Raw genomic sequence first — 19,637 nt, 5'->3', positions numbered from 1 at the left:
CCCTTTGTTTAAAGGCTCAAGTCTAGCTGTAACAAAAATCCTCTCTCCTTGTCCATTTAACTATTTTCTTCAAAGTCTAGAACTACAAAAACATTTATTTGGCGGTACTTTTTGTTAAAAAAAAGTTAATATTTCGTATGTCTTTATGTTGAAACATTTAAGGAATTAATAGCATACCAGAAGGTAAAACTTTTTACGTTTCACTGCAAAAGTCAAACTGTAAAAATGTATACTGGTCAAATGTAGGACCTTCCAAATCCTATGAGATGAAAGACCGCATACCCCTTCTACATACCAATGAAAAACATATTAGAAAATGTATTCCTAACAATGAGTTAATGACTAAGTCACTAAAGCATACAATAACAACAATAATAAAGGCATATATACATATGAATTGTACGCATGTTCCTATGTGCCTAAAGGGCATCATTTAATAATGTAAGTCCCCGTAACCGGTGCCCTACTTTGGACGTTGGATTTATTCATAAATGCAGTTCTAAATATCAGAGTTAATTAAAACATTCGTGGAATATTAAAACTTTCATAAAACATTACATAATAATTCATAAACATGTCTTAAATAAACATCTTGTCTTCCAAATCAAACATTTAAACATAAAACATCTTGAGTATTTAGATGCCAGACTTTTATTCTTATGCAATGTGTCCCACGCTCCAGCCAGCTGTCTCATCTTACTCACCTGTGCGCATACTAAAAGTCAGCTACGCTGAGTGAGTTCTAGTTAATCACGCATCATACAATACATACACTTACCTTCGGTCATGAATCCGAAGATACAATAATAACTTTACTAATTTACTTTCATTACATAACTTCATACATACGTACATACTTTATTACTTTCATACTATATAATTATTGTCCTTTCTATCTCAGATATTATTAGGGTCTGACCCTATGCCATGCATGAAAGGTTGTGGTTGATATTGGTAGCTTGATTGTGCTGGTTGAAAGGGTGGTTGTATATGTTGTTGAGATGATGATGACGCACCAAAGTTAGAAAAAAGGTTGGTAATAGGTGGCAATGTGGATGATGTTGCATAGGTGAATTGAGCATTGATGGGTTCAGTTGTGGGTGGTGGTTGGAGTTCACTTGACGCTGTTGGTATATTAGTAGTGATCGGTGGAGGTGGATTTGGTGGAGGTGTGGTTGGAATTGTTTGACATGAAGTGGGAACTGGTGAATCCATGTTGTTTGATGCAGTTGGAGAACCAAAAACCTTGTTCTCTCGAAGTAAAACTCGGTTTCTTCGAAGTGTTCTGTCAATCTCGGGATCAATAGCTAGCACTGATGACCTATTAGAGCTTCTAGTATGCATACACCTTTAGGTACCTGCACACTAACACAACCAGCGTAAACCCGAAAATAACAAACAAAAAAGTATTTTAGCTAACACACGTTGCGCACTACTCCCCGCCAACGGCGCCAAAATTTGACATGAGGTCGAAGACTCACTCAAAAATAAACTAATTACAACTATTAGATAGCGATAAGCGGGTATCGAACACAGGGAGTTTGTGAAAATTTATTACTAAGTAGCTTTATGATTAAACTATTTTAGCTAACACAACCAGCGTAAACCCGAAAATAACAAACAAAAAAGTATTTTAGCTAACACACGTTGCACACTACTCCCCGGCAACGGCGCCAAAATTTGACGTGAGGTCGAAGACTCACTCAAAAATAAACTGATTACAACTATTAGATAGCGATAAGCGGGTATCGAACACAGGGAGTTTGTGAAATTTATTACTAAGTAGCTTTATGATTAAACTATATTAAACTAAGTGCAAAAGTAAATTTAAAGAGTTGGTTGTTTGGTTTTGATTAACAAAAATAGCTAAAATAATGAACGAGTTTTAAACAATATAAGAAAGAATGCTCTCTCCCGATTTCAGGTTTCCAATGTTGATAAAGTTAATGTTTACTTCTGAGATGAACTACACAATTATAGTTCATGAAAATGTGTTTGGATGTGATAAGAGAGGACTAAGTACTTGGATTAAAAAAACACAAGGTTGTCACTTAATAATCAGTTTAGTATTGTTAACCCTAATTCTCTTATAATAAATCTCGATTGCCTATGGCACCAAGAACGGATAGTCAAGAACACGAATTTATACCACACTAACAATTACAAAACAAACACACAATCACCATAGCACAATAATCATATGATCAAAATACTCTCTCACCAATAACATAAACGGTTAACAAATATCCAATTAGAAAACCTTACAATTTGGGAGAGAACATAAAGAGTACTAGCCACACATCGTTTGATTAATCATCACCTCAATTAAGATAATCGAACGAATCATAAACCCAAACAAATGATTATAATCACCAAAGTTTTGTTCTTACTCTCAAAAATTCGTCTCTAGATTGTTTAGAATGAAGGATAATGAAAAGACAGCCCAAAAACTCATAAAATATGTAGAAAAATCGGCAGTTACGGTTCACACCGTGGGTCACGGTTCACACCGTGGGTCACGGTGATTTCTAGAAAAACTGGACCGTGGCCCACGGTTTAACCGTGGGTCACGGTGATCCTCACAGTCACCTCAGAGGCCACAGTACGGTGGCCTCTGTTGGTTTTTGTGCATTTGAACCCAAACCGTGAGCCATGGTGGACTTCAACCACATTTCTTGTTTTCCACATGTTTTGGTCTCTCGCGCGTCTTCGGCTCATTCGGTTGCCTCGGTATACTCCATAATAGCCCCGGAACCTCCTTTGAACCTACAATTCACCAACAATACCGTAGTTATCTAATTCCACAAAATAAACAAATTCAAAACATGATTATTATGGCTTTAAATCAATTAAGGGTTTTCCCATGGACCACCAGTCACATTCCCACACTTAAACATTGCTTGCCCCCAAACAACATCTCAACATAAACTTTCTATTACATTCAACTTGTATCCACCAATCTTTCCACAAAACCTGTTCAGTTAAGGTCCCAAGTCATACCCTATTCCCTTGTTTTTATCGGTTGCACTAGTTCACTTGACTTTCCATTTAAACCATAGATTTCTAACCAAACCTAACATGCTTTCGGTTTTTACCTATACATAACACATTTACACATTAACCTTTTTATTGGTGATCATCCATACATTTCATATTTAATCAATTCTCCTCGCATACGCTTGTACAATCATCAAATCTCCACCTATGTAAATGCTTATTGACATGAATACAAATCAAGAGGTCTTAAAACGGGTTGTAATGGGCCCAAGTGTTAGGGTATGGAAGGAAATATTTAAAGAAGCTTAAGCGATCCGATCCGACTTATTACAAACAAACTAAGTAAACAATAAAATAAACAACTATAAACATCACTAACTTTTTTTTAAAGTTTTAATCACTCAATACATAATACTTTGAACATTGCATACATAAACATTGCAACTCTAATACAAACTTTTTTTTGTAAGCATAGTAAACATAATGCTTAATACTAATTGACAAATACTAAAACAATTACATAAAAACCTATTAAGTTGGATCGTTTTGCAATATAACACCGGGGTTGATTAAATGAGAGAATAGGCCCAATAAAGTTTTCTAAAGGAACCAACCCCCCGCCCCTCACATAACCATCCTCATATGTATAATGTATGAGGCCCCAACCCCCAGTACCCACACTCTCGCTCATCTAGACGAGGCTTAACCTAAGTGCCTCTATCACTTTTGCACTCATGCCAAGCTAAGATCTCGAAATGAACTAATTGTACAAGTTCTATCGGAGAATATCAACCTTCTCACCAAACAATACTTTCTCAATTCTCAAGTGTAAATGAACGTGTTATGCAAGTTATTACACCGAAAGTATGCTAACCTTGGTTAGAAAACTACATAATCTCCTTTTAAAAACAACTAGGCACATGTTATTTAGGGAGTTGTGACCATGAAAAGGGACCAAAACTGTACCTTGCAATCTTACCACTTTCCGATTCTTTTAAACACATTTTTTTAAAATTTTTCTATTTTTCTGATTTTTTTTAATTTTTTCTGATTTTTAATTTTTTTTCTAATTTTCAATTGAAACAAAAACAAACGAAAATTTTCCTCATCCCCACACTTGGGATACATTGTCCCCAATGTAAGGTTTTAAGAAAAATAAAAAAAACCACTTGTTAAACATAACCTTCATTTCAACACATTCCCATAATACTTAATCAAAAGTATTCTGTCCACCACCCATCCACCCAAAAACACATAAAGACACAAAAAAATAACAACTATACAGTAATATACAGAACAGTGTTCACCTGGCATCACGCGGCTCGATTAGTTGTAAGGCGGGTGGGCCTTACAACTATACAGTAATATACAGAATAGTGTTCACCTGCCACCACCTCATTCATTGACCCCACATGGGCCCAATTATTACCATATGAATTATAACCATCCGAATAGTCCCAACCCCCATGTTAGGAACTGCTGCCACCGCTGCTTTCTTCTACTTCTTGTGGTGGTGGTGGTGCCATTGACTTTCCTTTATCTGAAGTTCTACCCATCTACACACAACAAACAACCAAGAAAACAACCAAGTTTAGTCAACATACACCTCCCCACACTTACTTGTTACTATGGTTTTGGATAATCACTTGTTAATCAATTGACCAAAATTTTCAACATTTGCTTCAACACATAATTTCCAATTAATCAATATAACAAACATATGTTTGTAACAATTATCTACTATCCACAACCATACCATATAATCATTATAGTCATTACTCAAAAAAGCAAGTGGGTACATAGAAACAATCATGACAAACTTAAACTTCAATACAATATACCATCAATAATGAAAAGAGATTCCATACCTTTGTGTTGTAGAAGATGTAGATGAAGAAAGCTTCAAACTAAACCAAAAACCCCCAAAATTTTCAGACTTATTTGTCCAAAATCGACCAACAAAACAAAGATTCTTTCAAATTCAATGATATAATTTAAGCCCTTGTAAAATTCTATCCAATTTAGACTAAAAAATCGGTTGATTTGATGGAGATATGAGAAAGTTATGAGGGTTTGATGTAGAGAGTTAGGGTTTGTAAAGAGGGATTGTGAGGAAGATGAAGATGATAATAGGTGAAAATAATAATGGTAGGGGGTTTGTGTGGTGTGATATTGGTTTAAAATTAAAATTTTATTGTTTATAAAACCTAAAACCCGGCTCCCCTTTTCAATCGCCACCGAACCGTGGCCCACGGTGTGAACCGTGGGTCACGGTTGCTTCAGGTCTGCTCTAGTGTTTTCGGTGGACCGTGGCCCACGGTGTGAACCGTGGGTCACGGTAGAGATATGTTAATTTGGACAGAAGAGACCGTACCGTGGGGATCCTCTCCACCATGGAACCGACCTTGGGTCACGGTCTGGACCGTGGTCCATGGTTCACTGTTAAATTTTTTTTTAACATCAAAAGGAACCAAGAAAAACCAAAATAATTAAAACTTATTTACCAAATTGAAATAAAAATTAAAAATTAAACTACCCTACCCCCCATGAAAAACCCGAGTTGTCCTCAATACGGCATAAATATCACAAAGACTTCCCCACACTGATTTGGACAACTCCAAAGCAAAGAAGGTAATTTTTAAAACCAATTTTAAATAAAAACTAAACTAACCTATACTAAAATATACAACATACCTTGGCCTCTTATTTCGTTTCCTCATCCGATGAGCGTAACAAGTAACTCACCCGGTCCACATCGAGCATATTGATGCCCTTACCTTCCAAGTAAGGTTTAAGTCTTTGACCGTTCACCACTTGTTTTGTTTGCTCTTGAACATATTCTATCTCCACATCACCAAATTGGCCTACATTTGTGATGATATAAGGGCCCATCCACTTGCTCTTTAACTTGCCCGGAAACAACTTTAACCTTGAATTATACAACCACACCTTTTGACCCACTTCAAAGGTCCTTTTTCTCAACTTCGCATCATGGACCTTTCTTAGTTTGTCTTTATATGCGGAAGCACATTCATATGCTTCATCCCGGATTTCCTCAATCTCATTCAATTTCAACCTTTTCAATTCACCCGCTTCCTTATAATCCGCATTAACATTCTTGATTGCCCAAAACACCCTATGTACCAACTCTATTGGTAAATGACACCCTTTTCCATAAACTAACCGATAAGGAGTTGTGCCAATAGGAGTTTTGTAGGCGGTCCGATACGCCCACAATGCATCATTTAACTTAGAAGACCAATCCTTCCCATCGACCCGCACCGTCTAAATCAAGATTTCTTTAATTTGGCGATTGGACACTTCAACTTATCCACTCGTTTGTGGATGATAAGGAGTAGCAATTCGGTGATTTACATTGTACCTTTTTAAAAGTTTCCCAAAGTTGAAATTTTTGAAATGCGACCCACCATCACTTATAATAATCCGCGGGATACCAAATCGAGCAAAGATGTTTGATTGAATGAATTTGCAAACTACCGAATGGTCATTGGTTCTTGTTGCTACCGCTTCTACCCATTTGGACACATAATCAACCGCAACCAAGATATATAAAAATCCATTCGAGTTTTGAAACGAGCCCATAAAGTCAATTCCCCATACACCGAAAATCTCTAACACCAAAATCGGTTACAATGGCATTTCATCCCGTTTTGAGATACTACCCAACTTTTGGCAATTCAAACAATGTCGGGCATACTCACTTGCATATTTAAAAATCATGGGCCAATAAAAACCACATTGGAGCACCCGGTAACCCGTCTTTTGACCGCTAAAATGACCTCCACACGCCGATGCATGTGCATGGGTCAAAACCTCCCTCACTTTGGAATAAGGAATGCACCTCCTTATCATTTGATCCGAACCAATCTTGAACAAGTCCGGTTCATCCCAAATATATTGTTTCACTTGGGACATGAACCGTTGTCTTCTTTTATTCACCCAATGACTTGGAATAGATTCCGTTGCTAAATAATTCACAAAGTGGGAAAACCACGGTGCGGTTGACACGGCTAACAATTGTTTGTCGGGAAACCGTTCGTTTATCTCCATCGGGTCATCGACACCCTCCAATGGAATTCGGGATAAGTGATCCGCTACTAAATTTTCACACCCCTTCTTATCCCGAACTTCTAAATCAAACTCTTGCAAACGCAATACCCATCGAATTAACCGTGCTTTTGCATCCTTCTTCTCCATCAAATAGCGAACTGCGTTATGGTCCGAATAAACAATCACCTTATTCCCCCAAATATACGAGAAAAACTTATCCAAAGCATACACTACCACAAGCAATTCTTTTTCGGTGGTTGTATAATTATGTTACGCTTCGGATAAAGTTTTACTCGCTTAATAAATTACCACCGGCTTTTTATCAACTCGTTGACCCAAAACCGCTCCGATAGTAGTATCACTAGCATCGCACATAATCTCAAACGGCTTTGACCAATCCGGTGGTTATAGAATGGGAGCTTTCACCAAATGTTCCTTCAAAACATTAAACGCTTGTAAACATTCATTAGTAAAATCAAAAGGAGCATCTTTTAACAATAAATTACATAAAGGTTTTGTGATCACACTAATGCCTTTAATAAATCTTCTATAAAAACCCGCATGCCCCAAAAATGACCTTACCCCTTTAATGTTTTTAGGTGGTGGTAAAGATGATATTACCCGGACTTTTGCCTTGTCCACTTCCATTCCCATTTCCAAAATCACGTGACCCAACATGATACCCTCTGGCACCATAAAGTCACTTTTCTCCATACTTAGAACTAAATTAGTCTCAACACACCTTTTTAAAAATTTTTCTAATTCATTGAGACAAGATTCATAAATTGGACCAAAAATGGAAAAGTCATCCATAAATACCTCAAGTGACTCCCCGACCATATCCGAAAAAATACTCATCATACAACGTTCGAATGTGGCCGGGGCATTACACAATCCGAATGGCATTCGCCGAAAAGCCAAAGTTTCATACAGACAGGTGAAAATGGTCTTGTGTTAGTCATCCGGGTGAATAGCAATTTGGTTATAACCCGAGTACCCATCCAAAAAATAGTAATACTTTTGACCCGATAATTTTTCAATAATTTGATCAATAAAAGGTAATGGAAATGGTATTTAGATGTAGAGGCATTTAATTTACGATAATCAATGCAAACTCGCCACCCGGTGACCGGTCGGGTGGCGATTTGTTTACCGCTTTCATCTTTAATTACCTGTATACCTGCTTTTTTCGGTACCACTTGTGTAGGACTTACCCATGGGCTATCTAAGATGGGATAGATGATTCCCGCATCCAAGCACTTTATTACCTCTTTCTTCACAACTTCTCTCAAATTGGGATTCAACCTTCTTTGAGACTCTCAGGTTGGATTTGCCTCCTCATTGGTAATGATTTTATGCATAACTATAGATGGACTAATGTCTTTTAAATCGGCAATTGTCCAACCTATGGCCGCTTTATTCGTCTTCAACACCTTCAACAATTGCCGATTTAAAAGACATTAGTCCATCTATAGTTATGCATAAAATCATTACCAATGAGGAGGCAAAACCAATTCTTACCTTCAACAATTCTTGTTCTTGGGCCTCTTCTAAATTAGATGCAATAATGACCGATAATGTGTCATTATCCCCCAAAACCCATACTTTAAGTGGCTTGGCAAATCCTTTAATTCCAATTTCGGTGGGCTTTCCAATGATGGTTTTGTACCCGAATCGATCACAGCTGGCAGACTTTCAATTTGATGAGTCCATGGTGTTCGTCCTTATTTTACCGCCAACACATCTTGATTCTTCTCTTCCATCCTCAATGCACAAAGATGTACCTGTTTAGAAAAATTACAAACACATGCTTCTAAAGCATCTTCCTCATAATCATGCGGTTCACACATGTCAACAATATCTGCCATGAAACACTCATCACCACATAAAGCATTAGATCCATTAGTGAACACATTTAATCTCATTTTCCTATTTCCAAATTCCATATAAACCGTGCCCGATCGACAGTCAATAATAGCATGAGCGGTGTTTAAAAACGGTCGACCCAATATAACATTTTGTTGTTGGGTCGAATCAACCGATGAGTAGTCTAAGACCAAAAAGACAACCGGATAGTAAAATTCTTCAACTTTTACTATCATGTCCCACACAATTCCTCGGGAGAGTTTGTGGGACAAATCGGCTAACACAACCGTTGTCTCAACTCGTTTTAAAGGACCAAAATCATATTGGTAGTATAAACCCCCCGGAAGAATACTTACTCCGGCCCCAAGATCTAATAACGCATTAGACATTTGAAAATCGCCTACTTGAATGTTAATTAAAGGCGTTTCCGGATCTTGAAGCTTAGGAGGAAGATCTCCTTTTACAACCGCACTTACCCGCTCAGTTAAATCCACTCATAGAGACACTTTTTGTTGCCTCTTTTGAGTGCACAATTCTTTCAAAAATTTTGCCTATGCGGGTACTTGCTTAATTGCCTCAAGTAGAGGTAAATTTACCTTTACTTGTTTAAAAACTTCCCACATCTCTTCTTTTTGAGGACCCCTTCTTGAAATAATATTTTTCTTACCCGGGTTAAGTAAAGCCAAAGGAAATGGAACCACCTTTGGTTCTACTTCCTTATTTTCATCGTTTAAATTTTAAGTTTGAACCGGATTTTTAACGGTTTTTTTAAAAGTGACATGTTTAGTGGGTTTATTAATTTCAATTTCATTATCACTTTCATTACCCGTAATATCCTCAACTTCCCCATCAACCACACCCGGTGATAAATCTTTTTATATTCTTTACCACTTCTTAAAACACTAACGTGATTAATAGGAACATTGCGAGAAGAGTTATGAGAAGGATTTACCTTTGTGTCGCTTGGCAATTGACCTTTATTCTTCTTCAACTCGGACACTTCAGTTGCGAGTTGACCCATTTGTGTAGTCAAATATTGGATGCCTTATCTCTTACTTCATCCTTTTGCATTCTAACCTCATCAAGTTGATTTCTTCGTTGCATATCTTGTTGCATCAACTTCAACATGTCCATAACCTCATTTCCACTTGATGAACTTTGACCCGTTGACCCACTTTGACCACCACTTTCTTGACCTTGAAACCCTTGACTATTCCTGCTATGAAAATTACCTTGATTATTGTATTGTTGGCGAGGAACATAATTGCCTTGATTTCCTTGAAAATTCGGGTTATATTGAGTGGCCGGATTTCCATATCGAAATTTCGGGTGATTTCTTAACCCGGGGTGGTAGGTGTTGGAGTTCCTGTTGTAATTTCTACCACCTCCCCCTTGAAGTGCATTCACCTCTTCCACCGGTGCTTGACCTACTGTACATACCTCCGTTGCATGACCCAACTCGTTACAATTTGTACAAACATTGATTACTTGATTAGTGGTTTGTACATTTCCCTCTTCCACAGCTTGAACTTGAGGTCTACCAATCGCCGGTCTTGCTCCTCGTCCGGTTTGGGCCTTTCTCTTTGAGGTAACCGCCATTTGTTCCAATATGCCCAATCATCTTGTTCATAATTGGTACCAAATGTACCATTAGCGATCGACCGCAAATCCCGTTCATCCTCCATACTCAAACCCTCATGAAACGCATTCAACAATTCCCATAAAGCAATACCATGATGAGGACAATTTTTAATCATCATGTTAAACCTCTCGAATGCTTCATAAAACATTTCCCCCGATTGTTGTTGGAAGGTTCTCAAACTTCTTCTCGCATCGTTTGTCTTTTGGGCCGTGTAAAATTCTTCCAAAAATCTTTGTTGCATTTCGGCCGAAGTATAAATAGACGCGGAAGGCAAAGTGTAAAACCATCTCTTTGCCTTGTCTTCCAACAAAAACTAAAATAAAACCAACTTTACCTCATCCGATGTAAAACCTTGACCCCCCCAATTGTGTTACAAATGGAGTCATATGCCTCCAAGTGGAAGTAAGATTCCTCCGTTGCTAGACCCTTATACTTCGGAAGACTTTGAAGTGAATTTGTTCTCACCTCGAATGTCCTCCCTTGATGATTGAGAGGGATAACCACCGGAGACGGATTATTAGTAATTATGGGTCGGAAATGGGCTTCAATCCCCCTAACCATCTCTCGTGCATGCCTTCTTGGTACCCCCATTGGTACTCTTGGTTGACCCATTTGCCTATAAACGGGCCTTGGCTGCGCATATTGTTGTTGAAATTGTGGTTGGGGGCATTTGCGGTTGGATTGTTGATCTTGAGGTTGCCCTTGCGGTTGTTGAATAATCGGTGGCGGTTGAACTTGATTAACAACAACCGGTGGTTGTTGTTGAACTTGTTGAACTGGTGGTGGTTGTTGTTGAATAACCGGCGGTGGTTGTTGTCGATTAAAATCTTGCAACGGTTCCGGTTGATGCCATTGACCATAACCAAAATTTCCCGGATTTACCCTTATGCTTCCATCACCTCCCATATAGTAACCTTCTACTTCATACCCTTCAAATTCATTGTCAAACCCATATCCGTATCCGTCACCTTGTGATCTTGAATGTTGCATGAAAGGTGGTGGTTGATATTGGTAGCTTGATTGTGATGGTTGAAAGGGTGGTTGTTGATGTTGTTGAGATGATGATGATGCACCAAAGTTAGAAAAAAGGTTGGTAATAGGTGGCAATGTGGATGATGTTGCATAGGTGAATTGAGCATTGATGGGTTCAGTAGTGGGTGGTGGTTGGAGTTCACTTGATGCTGTAGGTATATTAGTAGTGATCGGTGGAGGTGGATTTGGTGGAGGTGTGGTTGGAATTGTTTGACCTGAAGTGGGAACTGGTGAATCCATGTTGTTTGATGCAGTTGGAGAACCAAGAAGCTTGTTCTCTCGAAGTAAAACTCGGTTTCTTCGAAGTGTTCTGTCAATCTCGGGATCAATAACTAGCGGTGATAACCTGTTAGAGCTTCTAGTATGCATACACCTTTAGGTACCTGCACACTAACACAACCAGCGTAAACCCGAAAATAACAAACAAAAAAGTATTTTAGCTAACACACGTTGCGCACTACTCCCCGGCAACGGCCCCAAAATTTGACGTGAGGTCGAAGACTCACGCAAAAATAAACCGATTACAACTATTAGATAGCGATAAGCCGGTATCGAACACAGGGAGTTTGTGGAAAATGTATTACTAAGTAGCTTTATGATTAAATTATATTAAACTAAGTGCAAAAGTAAATTTAAAGAGTTGGTTGTTTGGTTTTGATTAATAAAAATAACTAAAATAATGAACGAGTTTTAAACAATAAAAGAAAGACTACTCTCTCCCGATTTCAGGTTTCCAATGTTGATAAAGTTAATGTTTACTTGTGAGATGAACTACACAATTATAGTTCATGAAAATGCGTTTGGATGTGATAAGAGAGGACTAAGTACTTGGATTAAAAAAACACAAGGTTGTCACTCAATAATCAGTTTATTATTGTTAACCCTAATTCTCTTCTAATAAATCTCGATTGCCTATGGCACCAAGAACGGATAGTCAAGAACACGAATTTATACCACACTAACAATTACAAAACAAACACACAATCACCATAGCACAATAATCATATGATCAAAATACTTTCTCACCAATAACATAAACGATTAACAAATATCCATTTGAAAACCTTACAATTCGGGAGAGAACATAAAGAGTATTAGCCACACATCGTTTGATTAATCATCACCTCAATTAAGATAATCGAACAAATCATAAACCCAAACAAATGATTATAATCACCAAAGTCTTGTTCTTGCTCTCAAAAATTAGTCCCTAGATTGTTTAGAATGAAGGATATTGAAAAGACAACCTAAAAACTCATAAAATATGTAGAAAAATCAGCAGTTACGACTCCGGACCGTGGCCCACGTTTCACATCGTGGGTCATGGTGATTTCTAGAAAAACTGGACCGTGGCCCACGGTTCAACCGTGGGTCACGGTGATCCTCACGGTCAACTCAGAGGCCACGGTACGGTGGCCTCTTTTGGTTTTTGTGCATTTGAACTGTGGCTCACGGTTTGGACCGTGGACCACGGTGGACTTCAACCACATTTCTTGTTTTCCACATGTTTTGGCCTCTCGCGCGTCTTCGGCTCATTCGGTAGCCTCGGTATACTCCATAATAGCCCCGAAACCTCCTTTGAACCTACAATTCACCAACAATACCGTAGTTATCTAATTCCACAAAATAAACAAATTCAAAACATGATTATTACGGCTTTAAATCAATTATGGGTTGTCCCATGGACCACCCGTCATTGGGTTCGTTTTTATCATTCTTATACAGATCTAAGATTTCCCAAACAAATCCGAACCTAAATAAACGATTTCTAATTATAAACATACCTTAAACGAGTTGGTTTACGAACTCGAGCTAGTCTTGATGTAGGTTTGGCTTGTTACAATTTTCTAGTACCAACAAGCTCGGGTTTTCGCCTTCAGATCTTGAGTCGGGATATAGGATGGTGTTTGTGTGTGTTTTTGATGGTGTAGGCTATGGTGTAGAGATGGATAAAAATGGAAAGGATTAGGGTTTAAGGGGTATTTATACTCTCTATAAGCCCATAGACCTAAGGCCCATTCCATCTTATATTCCATCTTCTAAAGTCCAAGCCCAACCGTGTACAGTTTATTATCTAAACCGATAAATGACACAATACAAAATAACGAAATTTATCTTATTATTTCTTATCGAAAGTAGGATGTTACAAATAACATTTTTCATATCATTAATTCAAAAAGGAGACTGAAGAAGCGTGGATCGACTCACTGGTAGACGATCTACTTTCCTCGGGTGTGATTATATTATTTCACCGATGGTTTTCTTGGATCTGTGTTCTTCCACCTACAAAATGAACAGCACCGTAAACTTACCCCTCAGAAAGGGACAGAGGGGTCCTCTTTGGGGTAACCCTCCGGTGTGAGAATAAGTATTTGTGGGAGAAGATAATAATATGTGAGAGTAAGGAATTTGGAGTGTATTGCTTAATAGCTGAATACTCTGTAATTTGCTGTGATTGTGAGTGTTACTGACTGTAACTGTCTGTGAGTGAATGTAATTGAATCTGCTTGAATGTGAATGAATGAATGTCTCTCCTTGTGGAGTTGATGCTGTATTTATAGTGCTAGGGTTTCCACTGATTGGGCTCAGCCTTGTTGGCCTCCTCCAATTGCTATGCGCCACGTGTCCTCTGGGACACCTGGTGCTTTCTCATTGGTTGTAATCACGTGGTAGCACATGTGTCATGCTGAGTTGTCCACCTTTCATTTGGCAGCTGTCAACATCAGCATATTCTTATTCCTTAAAAAGATACCTTCTGGAAGGTTGTCTGACGTGCACAATCAAGGTTGCCCTAATCCTGATTTGGATAAGGACGAGGTTGATTATGTGCATGTGTGATATGCGCCAATCCTGAGGATGCACGAGGTCTTCTCTTTATTCTCACGCGCAGATGTTTCATGCGCAGATGTGATATGCGCCGCGCGCTAATGCGCCACGCGCATATATGATATGCGTGAGCATATGTGATGCGCGAGCATATGTGTGCCTGGGCATATGATGCCTGAGCATGTGTGGTGCCTGGGCATATGATGCCTGAGCATGTGTGGTGCCTGGGCATATGGTGCCTGAGCATGTGATGCATGAACATATGTGATATGCGCCATGCGCGTAGGTTTTTGGCTTTGTGCCTTCATAATGTCTTGATTTCAAGCTTCTTGTCTATATCTTGTGGGTTGACCCGCCTTGCTCGGTGTTGAGGCGGGTACATACCTCTTCAAGCCCCCCCAGTCTAATGTGTGTCTTGTCTCGCGCGAGCGAGGCAAAATAGATATTAGACTTAACAGTTTGGTCTTTTAGTAGGGATTTGTCTTTTTCTTCTTATTATTCATCGTTGCGCGAAATTCTATCCTTTTGGTTGCAAGCGAATCGTCCCTGTACGTAGTTGGTTGTTGCTGACGTGGGCCAGTGATGGAGACGTGTCAGACCTTTTGTGTGCTCGAGGTACTACAGTTGCCTTTCGTGTCCCCTCACATGCTGTCAGGGACACGTGTCGCGCTCGCGTTGGTCCGTTCCTGCGAGTGGTGGCGCGTGAATTCTGGCAACAGCTGTAGAGTTTCTTTTCGTGTCCCCTCACACAGTGTCAGGGACACGTGTCGCGATCGCGTTGGCTTACACCTGCGAGTGGGGGCGCGTGAAGTCTGATCAGCACGAAATTTTCTCTCTCCTGGGCCTATAAAAGCCAGCCCTTAGAGTTTTTTATCCTTCATCTTCTTGTTTATTCTTCTGAGCTTTTCTTTCTTTCCTTGTATTCCGAATATCTTTGTTCTGCTTCCAGCTATCTGTTCTTCAGAAGTTTCCCCTGTTCGATTTTACAATTGTATGTCTGATAGTTCAGACAACACAATCTCCCCCATCCATTGCCGTAGAAAATCGTTAGTAATGTCTACATTGAAGAAGACCGGCAAGGGGAAGAAGGCTGCTGAGGGCTCATCGGAGGAGGTAGGGAGGACCAAGGCCGTGAAGAGGTGGAATGAAATCCCCTGCAAACTGAGGCAGGCGGATCTTGACAGCCTCATCGCCTCTCAGGGTTTTCCCCCCCTGTTTGGCTGCATGTTGCCTGGGTCCGGGCAAACGGCGGCGGACCCGCCTGCCGGCTATATATCCCTGTATAGCCATTTTTTCACCCACTGCAACCTTCGTCTCCCGATGACAAGGTTTGTGGGTGCGCTGCTTCGGTTCTATGGGATTCATATATCCCAAGTCCATCCGTTTGGACTTGTGCGCATGACTCATTTTGAGTTCATGTGCAAATCTCAGCGCGAGGAGCCCACCCCTCGGCGCTTTCAGTTTTTTTACAAGCCCAAGATCCAAGACTCTTGGTTCTCTTTTATTCCTCGCAGTCAGAAGGTGAAGTGCTCCACTGTGTCATTCAAGAGCCTTCATGACTGGTCTGAGAGGTTTTTTTATATAAGGGCTGGTGTGATCCCCATCCGCATGACCATGCGCGCGATCACATCTGCGCCTGCGGATGTGGGTGTCCTCAAGAACCCAACTGGCGCCTGGGTTAATAAGCTGACCGCTGAACCATCCCCCGCCAAGAACATTTGTGAGGAGGCGCTGGTGGGGGTTGGTATGAGCAAGAGGTGGGCGGACAGCGCGCTTGAGCCCGTTATCCAAGTCGACGGGTTATGTAAGTTAGTCTCATTGCTTTACTTCTTCGCGAATATATTTCTTTTTGCTGATATCATTTGACTTGTTTTGTGCAGTCACCAAGGAGTATATCCATGCCGCCTATGATGAGCACATGGAGGGTGGATCCGTCGCGCTGGGCGCTGGGGAGGTTGGCTTCCCCGATCGCTTTGATGACATGTTCATCCCTGTTGATCTGGGATTTTTGTTTGACAGCGATGCGCCTGGTAAGCCTTTGTACTTATGCATTTGCCTTTATAATACCAAATTTTGCTAACACATCTGTTGCGTGTATTGTAGATGCGCTCGAAAACTACGAGCTGGAGCTCGCGGAAGAGGAGGAGGAAGAGGAGCCGCCCCAACTAAAGCGTAAAGCTAAGGGGAAAACTGGCGCAGGGGCCAGTAAGAAACAGAAGAAGGATGATGCCCCTGTTGTTCAGGATCCTCCTACCCAGGCGGGGGGATTTGGGAAAACCCAGGGGTTTACCACCAAGGTTTCCTTGTCTTCCCTGCCTCAAAAAGTGGGCAGACCTCCTGTCCACTTGAGGTATGGTGGCGCTACCTCCTCCCTTCGCGCTACGGAAAAGGGAAGTGGCATTGCGCCTTCGACAGGTATACTTTGCTTATCCTTTACTTATCTTTTATGGTTCTATGAGCGCGATTCTTATAGAATTACTAATGAATCTTGTCTTGTTTGTAGAGCCGGCAACAGCGCAACAAGATGCCGAGGCTGCGCCGGAGGTCGCTTCGAAGTCCCCTGTTTTACCCTCAAAGAAGGGTAGAATGGACTTCATGGCGATGTTTGCTTCGCGAACGGAGTTGCGCCAAGGTACGTATTGCGCTCTTTTTTTTTTTTTTTTTTTTCTTACTTTCTTTTAGATCAAGTCATGAACCATTTGTTGTTGTTGATTTTTTCATAGAAGCCGTAGCTGGAGTACAAGCTTCTGGCGGCACTCCTGGCGCTGGCGCCAGCGCCGTTGGCTCTGCTCCTGCTCCTGCAAGCGATGAATCTCCCCTCATTGGGATTACTAAGGAGCAGGAGGCCGTTTTGCGCGCCGACCTGGCGGCGCCGAGACCTCCCTCACCTCCTCCTGCGCACAGCCCTCCTCGCGAGACCGATTTTGATTCTAGGTCGCAGGAGAAAAGGCCTATTTCAGAGGAGGATGAGGAGGTTCATGCTGAAGACTCCGATGGCGCCCGCGCCAGCCCTGCAGCGCCACGAGGTTTCGCGGCGGAGCCTTCTCGTGGGGCGGGCGCTGACTTTTCTGCTTCATCCCCACAGGTATAGGTTCTTTTTTGCTTCGCTGCGCGGACTTCCATCTTAATGTTTTGATGACTTAGATAATTTCTTTGTTTTTGCAGGAAGCCGATCACACTTACCGCCCGAGATGGAATATTACTGAAGATAGCACATTTCAGTCCATGGGGGTGTGTGCGGAATTCTGGGCTCATGCTGTGCCTCCATCTGAAAGGAGGTTCCAGGAGGACCGCGCTCGCGACGACCTGCTCAATGATCATATGTTTGCTGGGTCGGCCTTCATTGCTGCCTCCCAAGAGCTTCGCTCTGATTACGTAAAAGTACGTGATGCTCTTGCGGAAGCCAAGCAAGAGGCTAAGGTGTCTGCTTGGCATCTTTCTGATGCTCGCGAAAGAGCTGAGAAGCTCCAAGCAGAGCTCAGTGAGAACCGAGCCAGTGCCAACAGCGCCTTCGTGAAGCGCGGGCATGAGCTCTAGGCGGCGCGGGAGAAGCTGCAGGCGGCGGAGGCGGACGCTTTCAAGTACGCGCGCAGAGCGCGCGACTTGGAGCTGGAGGCGGAGGCGCGTGACCAAGCTCTTGTCCAGTCTATCACTGAAAAATCATCACTGGAGAGTGAGGTTGCGCGCCTGAAGAGGGAGCTGGCGGCCGCGCAGGCCGATAAAGATGAAGCCTTGGCGACGGCAGCGTCTAGCCAGGAAGCACTTGATGCTGCGCGGGCTGAAAAAGAAGAAATCTTGGCGGCAGCAGCGTCCGACAAAGAGGAGCTGAAAAAGACTAAGGAAACTGTTGAGTTATTAAACTCTCAGGTTCCTGCCCTCGAGACGTCTGTTGCTGGCCTCGCGCAGGATCGCCACTGGCTCATCTCACAGGGCATGACTCGTTGCGCTTTTGCGATGAAATACTCAGACGAGTTTCAGGCCCTTGTGATGGACTGCAACGCTGCCGCGCGCTTGGTGGGGCGAGCTGAAGGGTTTACGGATGGCTATGAATATGGCATGCTGAAGAAGAACCCATCTGAGTACCCTTATCAGAGCTCCGTTGCCTGCGCGGACATGGCCGCGATGGGGGAGAAGTATATGAATACTCCCATTCCCATCCTTGCGCAGGTATTTTAACTTTAATGAGATTACCTTGATTTATTTTCCAAGTATCTTTGTACTCATATTTTTGCTTATGATTTGCAGATATCCGCGCTTGCTGACCAGCCTGATCTCGTCGCGCTAAAGAAATTACTTGAAGAGTGCGAATGGGCTGGCGGCGGCGATGATGGCGCGGCGAATGCTGGCGTTGCTAGCGGCTCTGGCGTGGCCAAAGGATCCGCTCCTGACACTGTCATGATAGAAGACTCCATTCAAGATGAAGAACTTGACTATGGTCAGTTTGGAGACGACGAGGAGCAGGCTGCGCCAGATGCCGAGGGCGATGATGAGGATGATGAAGAGAATGATGTCAACGTGGAGACTTGAGAAGCCCTTCATGTTTTTTTTTTTTTATTTGTAGTTTGTATCTCATCTTGTAAACTTGTAAATTTCAATGCTTTTGAATGAAATTCTGTTTTTCCCTTCTTCGCATCTTGCGCATTCCCATTCATCTCTTTATATCGCATGTTTGCTTGTTGAATATAAGATATGCTTGCGCGTTGGAATAAGAACAAGGTTGTAAGGAATTTATTATACTTAACCCTTGTCATATTGTAAGTGATTCTGCCATATCTTGATTATGTTGACACGTGTCTTGGCGCTTTCATTATTCCTCTCTTGCGCGACGTTATCGCGCGTTTATGGAATTATGATTTTTTTTTTTTAGCCTTACGCGTCAATGTGTTACTCAGATATCCATTACAATTTTATACGCGACCTTGACCTGAGACCTTAACAACTATGTTTTGGCGCTTGCTCTTGCCTTAGTTGTGTTTAGGTATTTTATGGTCAGGCTGCGCAGCATGTAGGATGGATGTTGTGAGTTGTTTGAGCTAAGGCTCACATTATTGGGCTAAGGCCCTGACGTTTTAGAGTTAAGACTCTTTAACGCGTTTGCGCATGTATGTTTTACTTCGTTTTATTTTGTTTTGATGTCAATATAGTGTTGTCATATTGCTCAAAATTAATAAAGGGAAGTGTGAAACATGTATGCAAAAGGTAA

Source organism: Bidens hawaiensis, unplaced genomic scaffold (genome assembly GCF_021521415.1).
Source record: "Bidens hawaiensis isolate Kalapana, Puna unplaced genomic scaffold, B.hawaiensis_p1.1 tig00019943_1, whole genome shotgun sequence".
Taxonomy (NCBI): domain Eukaryota; kingdom Viridiplantae; phylum Streptophyta; class Magnoliopsida; order Asterales; family Asteraceae; genus Bidens; species Bidens hawaiensis.
This window is presented reverse-complemented; position numbering follows the sequence as displayed.